We start from the raw sequence: 7,905 nt of genomic DNA on the forward strand, positions 1-7,905 counted from the left end.
ACAGCATAATGGGCTTCTTCATTATCCTGTTTCCAGCTGTCTCCAGAGCACTTTCAAGAGTTAGGAAACACATACATTCATAATTCATGCAGGTTTTAGGGTACTGGTCTTTTGATTGTGTCAATTCAAATACATCCATAAGCATTCATAATAGCAGTGTTGCATTCAAGTACAGCAAAATCTTAACCAATGCATCTTAGAGCGAAGATCAAAACCATTTTCCTATCTGTCTGCGAATATCCTGGATAGCTTAGCTTAGCATTGACTGGAAACAGTGCTACAATCAGTCTCTAACTCCTAGCAAGAAGGCGAGTAGGCTTATTTCACAAAATATCAATCTATTGCTTTACATTACAGTGCTGTATGCAGTTAATCAATTTGGCTCTTAAGAACCTGGACTAAGAGGTTTTTAGTCAGTAGCCAACGGTCTTCATGTGAGATCTGGTTGACATGACTGGCCCTCTCATCCTCTGTGGAGCACACATTTTCAAACACACATGCTCACAGCCAAATAAAGCAGGTCCCTCAGCAACAACAATGGTGACATAGTGACAAACTCTGAAACTGTAGGCACCACCGCAGTCTGCCCAGGCATATCTGAACACGGACCATTTGTTTTTATATCTCCGCTGTGCCTCTCTGTGGCTCTGCTCACCATCGGGCCTTTATGGCCCCTGACAACTCATGTGACAAATAGCCTGCAGGCCACCTCTCTCCTGATACCTTAGCTCCCTCCACAATCTGCACCTCCCCCTTTGATGATAATCGTCTGGTATGGCAACGAGTGACCATGTGCATCGGCCATGGGGAATCACTGTCTGGCATCAGGATCCACCAGCTGCCAAAGCCAATCATCGAGTCTGTTTCAAAGCCAGCGTTTGTGCGTTGTAGTGAAACTATGCCACCCTGTGGAGGGAAGTGCTTCAAAGCACATCAGACTGATGAACATTGGGTTTTTTGCAAGCCCAGTCTGCATCTAAAGTTGCATTTAGGAGCAAAAAAAATGTTTGATTTTAATGTGATGTAATTCTTTATTGATCCCCAGAGGAGAATTCTCTTTTCACTCTTCTCCCTCCACCTTTAGGTCAGAGCACTGGGTCAGATACAAAACAGCCGTGTCTCGCTCAAGGACATGTTAGCAGGACGGATGCTTGCTGACATTGCAGCTTGGAGCTGAGTCCCCCCTGGTAGAACGATGGGGCTGATACTGACATCGCCACCACCCATCACCACCCCATCGCTGCTGCCTCTCTGTGCAGCAGAAAACCTGCGAAATGTGTGAAATCGGGGATGCACTTTCCAGTTAAATACACCAGTGACTGTGGGTTGAACAGATTCAATGTTTTCTCTTACGCAAGGGCTCATTTTAATGCATCTTATACATCAGTGATACTATAATTTATATTACAGATTTCCTTCATAAAGCTTTATGCCAACCTACAAATGCAGGTAAACTATACCACGCAAATGAGGTACCTGAGAATGTTTAATCCTCTGAGGTCATCTGTTTGCACTATGTAAACACCAGTTATCTAGGCCAAATTCCCTCTGCACCCTACTTGCATACTTGTGGTTCTGACCTAATCTGTGGTCTGGCTGGCACAGGGACAAGGCCTATTGGACTCTGGATTCAGTGGTAATTAATAACTGACTGGTGGGTCAGTCATTACAAACTCATGTCACACTGACAAAGTTTTAACCCACAGTACTTTTACTTAAATCCCTGACTGAGACTTGGACTTTCTTGGGACTTTTTTTTACCCTTAAAGTTGAACTACGAAAAGTTCAACATAAACATTTTTCATCGTCTTTCTCCTTCAACATACTCCCCTTCAGGTGGATGTACCGCAGGTCCCGCTTCATCACCACGACTAACTCCCATCCATGATCTTCTACATGATGAGGATTTACCACACTGAGACAGTTTAAGCCTTTAATAAAGAAATAAATGTAGTTGTTTTAAACAGATGGCAGGTTTAATGACCTTAAGTCACCATACACAGTATATAAAAAAGATACTGCACAGATCTCATAAACATCACATAAGGTAAATGACTGAAAACGGTTACAGTGGGAGTTATGAAAAGCCACCTAGGGTCATATCACTGAATTTTTACGAGGCTAATATATTGGTTAAAAAAAACGTAAAGTTTTACACTCTACACTAAAACTATACAGAATGATAATTGATTTTGCCTTTAGCTGGAGGTGTCCGGTCAACAATTTTCTCTTACAGTGGCGGTCTGTAGGGAAAATGCTTTTTGGGCCGCAGGGGATTTTTCATTGCAATACCGCGAGTGGCCATTGAAAAAAAATGTTATCATATGTCTATGATCCAGACCTTATCGGTATCCTACCTTCCCCTATGAGACCAATCAGAGGCGGTCGCTGGGCAGTAGAGAATCAACTGGCCAACTGACGTTCTTTCTACCGATGTTGGCTTGCGTGTGTTGTCATTGGCCGTCACCGTATGGGAGGAGCGCAGAGAGGCGGACAGACGAGGTCGGCAAACGGATTTAAACCAAGTTTGAACCATTGCTTCGGTTTGTCAGTACTTTGAGAAAACTTAATTACTGAAGAAGCCTGGATGCTAAATCAAGGTTTGGAACTGCTTTTTGTCGAACACGAGTGAGGCTGGACGCTGAGTACACCTGCGTTGCGATGGTACGGCTGAGGAGCGAACTAGCTGTTTGTGGTCATTTTGTCTTGCGTCTGTACCTGGCTGCTTTACCTGGATGCCAGCGTTTGCATTAGCAGCGAGCGTTAGCATTAGCCTTATCTGTCAGTGATGTCTTGGGAGCTTTTACTCTTTTTGTCGTCGTTTTTATTTGCGTGTGTTTGTGTTTCTATGACTGAAGCGTCCCTGACATGAGTTGTAGGCACCTTACGGAGGCACGGTAACTGTTTAGTAGTCTGTCTGGTTATCATGTCGTTGTGATAATTTTGTGTCTATTTGTGGTTTTATTTAATCATTTTACGTAACTAGTTTTCATCTTCGAGTTTGAGCCTTAAACATTTTAGTTTCTTTGTTATTGGTTCTCAAGTATGTGATGCTTTTAGTCCATTTTCTGAAACAGCCGTCTAATGTTTGTTAAATGTTCTGGTTCAGCTGTAATGTTGAATATAAATCAGTGTTTTTATAGTTAAACTGTTTATGAGGAATAGGTAGTTGTGTATTGATCATTTTGCTTTGTATGTTTCTCTTTGATTTTCTCCAGGTGTCACCACTTTGTCCACAACATCATCCACAATCGCAGAGACATGGTCCATGATCGGAGAGACATTGTTGAGGATGAGGGAGACATTGTCCACGATCAGAGACGTTGTCTATGATCACAGAGACCTTGTCAAAGATGAGAGAGACGTTGTCCGTGATCAGAGACATTGTCCATGCTTCGTAGAGACCTTGCGATAGAATCGGCGGAGACGGGGGTCACTGATTTGACGGCATTGCCCGCGATCAGGGACATTGTTGATGACCACAGAGACATCATCTATGATCTCAGAGACATCGTCCACGATTACAAAGACATAGTTCATGATTGCAGAGACATTGTCCATAATCTCAGAGACATTGTCCGCGATCACAGAGACGTAGTCCACCATCACAGAGATGTAGTCCAAGATCACAGAGAGTCTTTGTACAATGAAGAAGTTCTTTAAGACCAAGACAGAGGCCTCCAGGTAATTCACAAACGGCTTTACATCAACTGTCCAACACAGAGCACTGTTTAGTAAGGCATCAAAAATGTTAAAAAAAATGTTATAGTATAATATGCGTCAAACATCATCAAAAAATGTCATAGTTATAGTATGGATCAAAAATTGTCAAAAAATGTCATAGTATGGCATCAAAAATGGTGAAAAAAAATGTCAAAATGTCATAGTATAGTATGACAGCCCTCTAATGTTTGTTAAATGTTCTGGTTCAGCTGTAATGTTGAATATAAATCAGTGTTTTTATAGTTAAACTGTTGATGAGGAATAGGTAGTTGTGTATTGATCATTTTCCTTTGTATGTCTCTCTTTGATTTCCTCCAGGTGTCACCACTTTGTCCACGACATCGTCCACAATCGCAGAGACATGGTCCATGATCGGAGAGACATTGTTGAGGATGAGGGAGACATTGTCCACGATCAGAGATGTTGTCTATGATTGCAGAGACCTTGTCAAAGATGAGAGAGACGTTGTCCGTGATCAGAGACATTGTCCATGCTTCGTAGAGACCTTGCGATAGAATCGGCGGAGACGGGGGTCACCGATTTGACGGCATTGCCCGCGATCAGGGACATTGTTGATGACCACAGAGACACCGTCTATGATCTCAGAGACATCGTCCACAATCACAAAGACATAGTCCATGATTGCAGAGACATTGTCCATAATCTCAGAGACATTGTCCGCGATCACAGAGACGTAGTCCACCATCACAGAGATGTAGTCCAAGATCACAGAGAGTCTTTGTACAATGAAGAAGTTCTTTCAGACCAAGACAGAGGCCTCCAGGTAATTCACAAACAGCTTTACATCAACTGTCCAACACAGAGCACTGTTTAATAAGGCATCAAAAATGTTCAAAAAATGTCATAGTATAGTATGGTACCAAAAATCATGAAAAAATGTCATAGTATAGTAAGGCATGAAAATTGCTCAAAAATGTCATAGTATAGTATGGCATCAAAAATCATCAAAAAATGTCATACTATAGTAAGGCTTCAAAATTGCTCAAAAAATGTCATAGTATAGTATGGTACCAAAAATCATCAAAAAATGTCTTCGTATAGTATGGCGTCAAAAATCATCAAAAAATGTCACAGTATAGTAAGGCTTCAAAAATCATCAAAAAATGTCATAGTACAGTATGGCATCAAAAATCATCAAAAAATGTCATAGTATAGTATGGCGTCAAAATTGCTCAAAAAATGTCATAGTATAGTATGGTACCAAAAATCATCAAAAAATGTCATAGTATAGTATGGTACCAAAAATCATCAAAAAATGTCATAGTATAGTATGGCGTCAAAATCATCAAAAATGTCATAGTATAGTAAGGCTTCAAAAATCATCAAAAAATGTCATAGTATAGTAAGGCTTCAAAACTGCTCAAAAAATGTCATAGTATAGTATGGCGTCAAAATTGCTCAAAAAATGTCATAGTATAGTAAGGTGTCAAAAATCATCAAAAAAATGTCATAGTATAGTAAGGCATGAAAATTGCTCAAAAATGTCATAGTATAGTATGGCTTCAAAAATCATCAAAAAATGTCATAGTATAGTAAGACTTCAAAAATCATCAAAAAATGTCATAGTATAGTATGGCATCAAAAATCTTCAAAAAATGTCATAGTATAGTATGGCGTCAAAATTGCTCAAAAAATGTCATAGTATAGTAAGGCTTCAAAAATCATCAAAAAAAAGTCATAGTATAGTAAGGCATGAAAATTGCTCAAAAATGTCATAGTATAGTAAGACTTCAAAAATCATCAAAAAATGTCATAGTATAGTATGGCATCAAAAATCATCAAGAAATGTCATAGTATAGTAAGACTTAAAAAATTGCTAAAAAAATGTCATAGTATAGTATGGCATGAAAATTGCTCAAAAAATGTCATAGTATAGTATGGCGTCAAAATTGCTCAAAAAATGTCATAGTATAGTATGGCATCAAAAATCATCAAAAAATGTCATGGTATAGTAAGGCATCAAAAATCATCAAAAAATTTCATAGTATAGTAAGGCATCAAAAATCATCAAAAAATGTCATTGTATAGTATGGCCTCAAAAATCATCAAAAAATGTCATAGTATAGTAAGACTTCAAAATTGCTCAAAAAATGTCATAGTATAGTATGGCATCAAAAAATTGCTCAAAAAATGTCATAGTATAGTATGGTACCAAAAATCATCAAAAAATGTCATAGTATAGTAAGGCTTCAAAAATCATCAAAAAATGTCATAGTATAGTAAGGCTTCAAAAATCATCAAAAAATGTCATAGTATAGTATGGCCTCAAAAATCATCAAAAAATGTCATAGTATAGTATGGTACCAAAAATCATCAAAAAAATGTCATAGTATAGGTGTCAAAAATCATCAAAAAATGTCATAGTACAATATGGCATCAAAAATCATCAAAAAATGTCATAGTATAGTATGGCATCAAAAATCATCAAAAAATGTCATAGTATAGTAAGGCTTCAAAAATCATCAAAAAATGTCATAGTACAGTATGGCATCAAAAATCATCAAAAAATGTTCATAGTATAGTAAGGCTTCAAAAATCATCAAAAAAATGTCATAGTATAGTAAGGCTTCAAAAATCATCAAAAAATGTCATAGTATAGTATGGTACCAAAAATCATCAGAAAATGTCTTAGTATAGTATGGTACCAAAAATCATCAGAAAATGTCTTAGTATAGTATGGTACCAAAAATCATCAAAAAATATCATAGTATGGTGTCAAAAATCATCAAAAAATGTCATAGTACAGTATGGCATCAAAAATCATCAAAAAATTTCATAGTATATATGGCGTCAAAATTGCTCAAAAAATGTCATAGTATAGTAAGGCATGAAAATTGCTCAAAAATGTCATAGTATAGTATGGCATCAAAATTCATCAAAAAATGTCATAGTATAGTAAGGCTTCAAAACTGCTCAAAAAATGTCATAGTATAGTATGGTACCAAAAATCATCAAAAAATGTCAGTACAGTATGGCATCAAAAATCATCAAAAAATTTCATAGTATAGTAAGGCTTCAAAAATCGTCAAAAAATGTCATAGTATAGTAAGGCATCAAAAATCATCAAAAAATGTCATAGTATAGTATGGTACCAAAAATCATCAAAAAATGTCATGGTATAGTAAGGCTTCAAAAATCATCAAAAAATGTCATAGTATAGTAAGACTTCAAAATTGCTCAAAAAATGTCATAGTATAGTATGGCATGAAAATTGCTCAAAAAATGTCATAGTATAGTATGGTACCAAAAATCATAAAAAAAATGTCATAGTATAGTAAGGCTTCAAAAATCATCAAAAAATGTCATAGTATAGTATGGCGTCAAAAATCATAAAAAAATGTCATAGTATAGTATGGCGTCAAAATCATCAAAAAATGTCATAGTACAGTATGGCGTCAAAAAATCATCAAAAAATGTCATACTATAGTAAGGCTTCAAAAAATCATCAAAAAAATGTCATAGTACAGTATGGCATCAAAAATCATCAAAAAATTTCATAGTATAGTAAGGCGTCAAAATTGCTCAAAAATGTCATAGTATAAGGCATGAAAATTGCTCAAAAATGTCATAGTATAGTAAGACTTCAAAAATCATCCAAAAATCCAAAATGTCATAGTATAGTATGGTACCAAAAATCATCAAAAAATGTCATAGTATAGTATGGTACCAAAAATCATCAAAAAATGTCATAGTATAGTAAGGCTTCAAAAATCATCAAAAAATGTCATAGTATAGAATGGCGTCAAAAATCATCAAAAAATGTCATAGTATAGTAAGGCTTCAAAAATCATCAAAAAATGTTATAGTATAGTAAGGCGTCAAAAATCATCAAAAAATGTCATAGTATAGTAAGGCATCAAAAATCATCAAAAAATGTCATAGTATAGTATGGCATCAAAAATCATAAAAAATGTCATAGTATAGTAAGGCTTCAAAAATCATCAAAAAATGTCATACTACAGTATGGCATCAAAAATCATCAAAAAATGTCATAGTATAGTAAGGCTTCAAAAATCATCAAAAAAATGTCATAGTATAGTAAGACTTCAAAATTGCTCAAAAAATGTCATAGTATAGTATGGTACCAAAAATCAAAAAATGTCATAGTATAGTATGCGCCAAAAATCATCAAAAAATGTCATAGTATAGTATGGCAAAAAT

The 7,905-nt window shown here is 36.2% G+C and overlaps 1 long non-coding RNA gene across 1 annotated transcript in view; it reads left to right on the plus strand.

Moving 5' to 3' along the window:
- Positions 1-2,412: 2,412 nt before the first annotated feature.
- LOC127139194 (uncharacterized) overlaps positions 2,413-7,905 on the plus strand; it is a 10,028-nt gene continuing 4,535 nt past the window's right edge. The window contains exons 1-3 of the long non-coding RNA XR_007809195.1: positions 2,413-2,664; positions 3,219-3,684; positions 4,042-4,507. This is a non-coding gene — a long non-coding RNA (uncharacterized LOC127139194). The remainder of the gene's footprint in view (positions 2,665-3,218; positions 3,685-4,041; positions 4,508-7,905) is intronic.

The sequence above is a fragment of the Lates calcarifer genome, linkage group LG23 (assembly GCF_001640805.2).
Source record: "Lates calcarifer isolate ASB-BC8 linkage group LG23, TLL_Latcal_v3, whole genome shotgun sequence".
NCBI lineage: Eukaryota > Metazoa > Chordata > Actinopteri > Centropomidae > Lates > Lates calcarifer.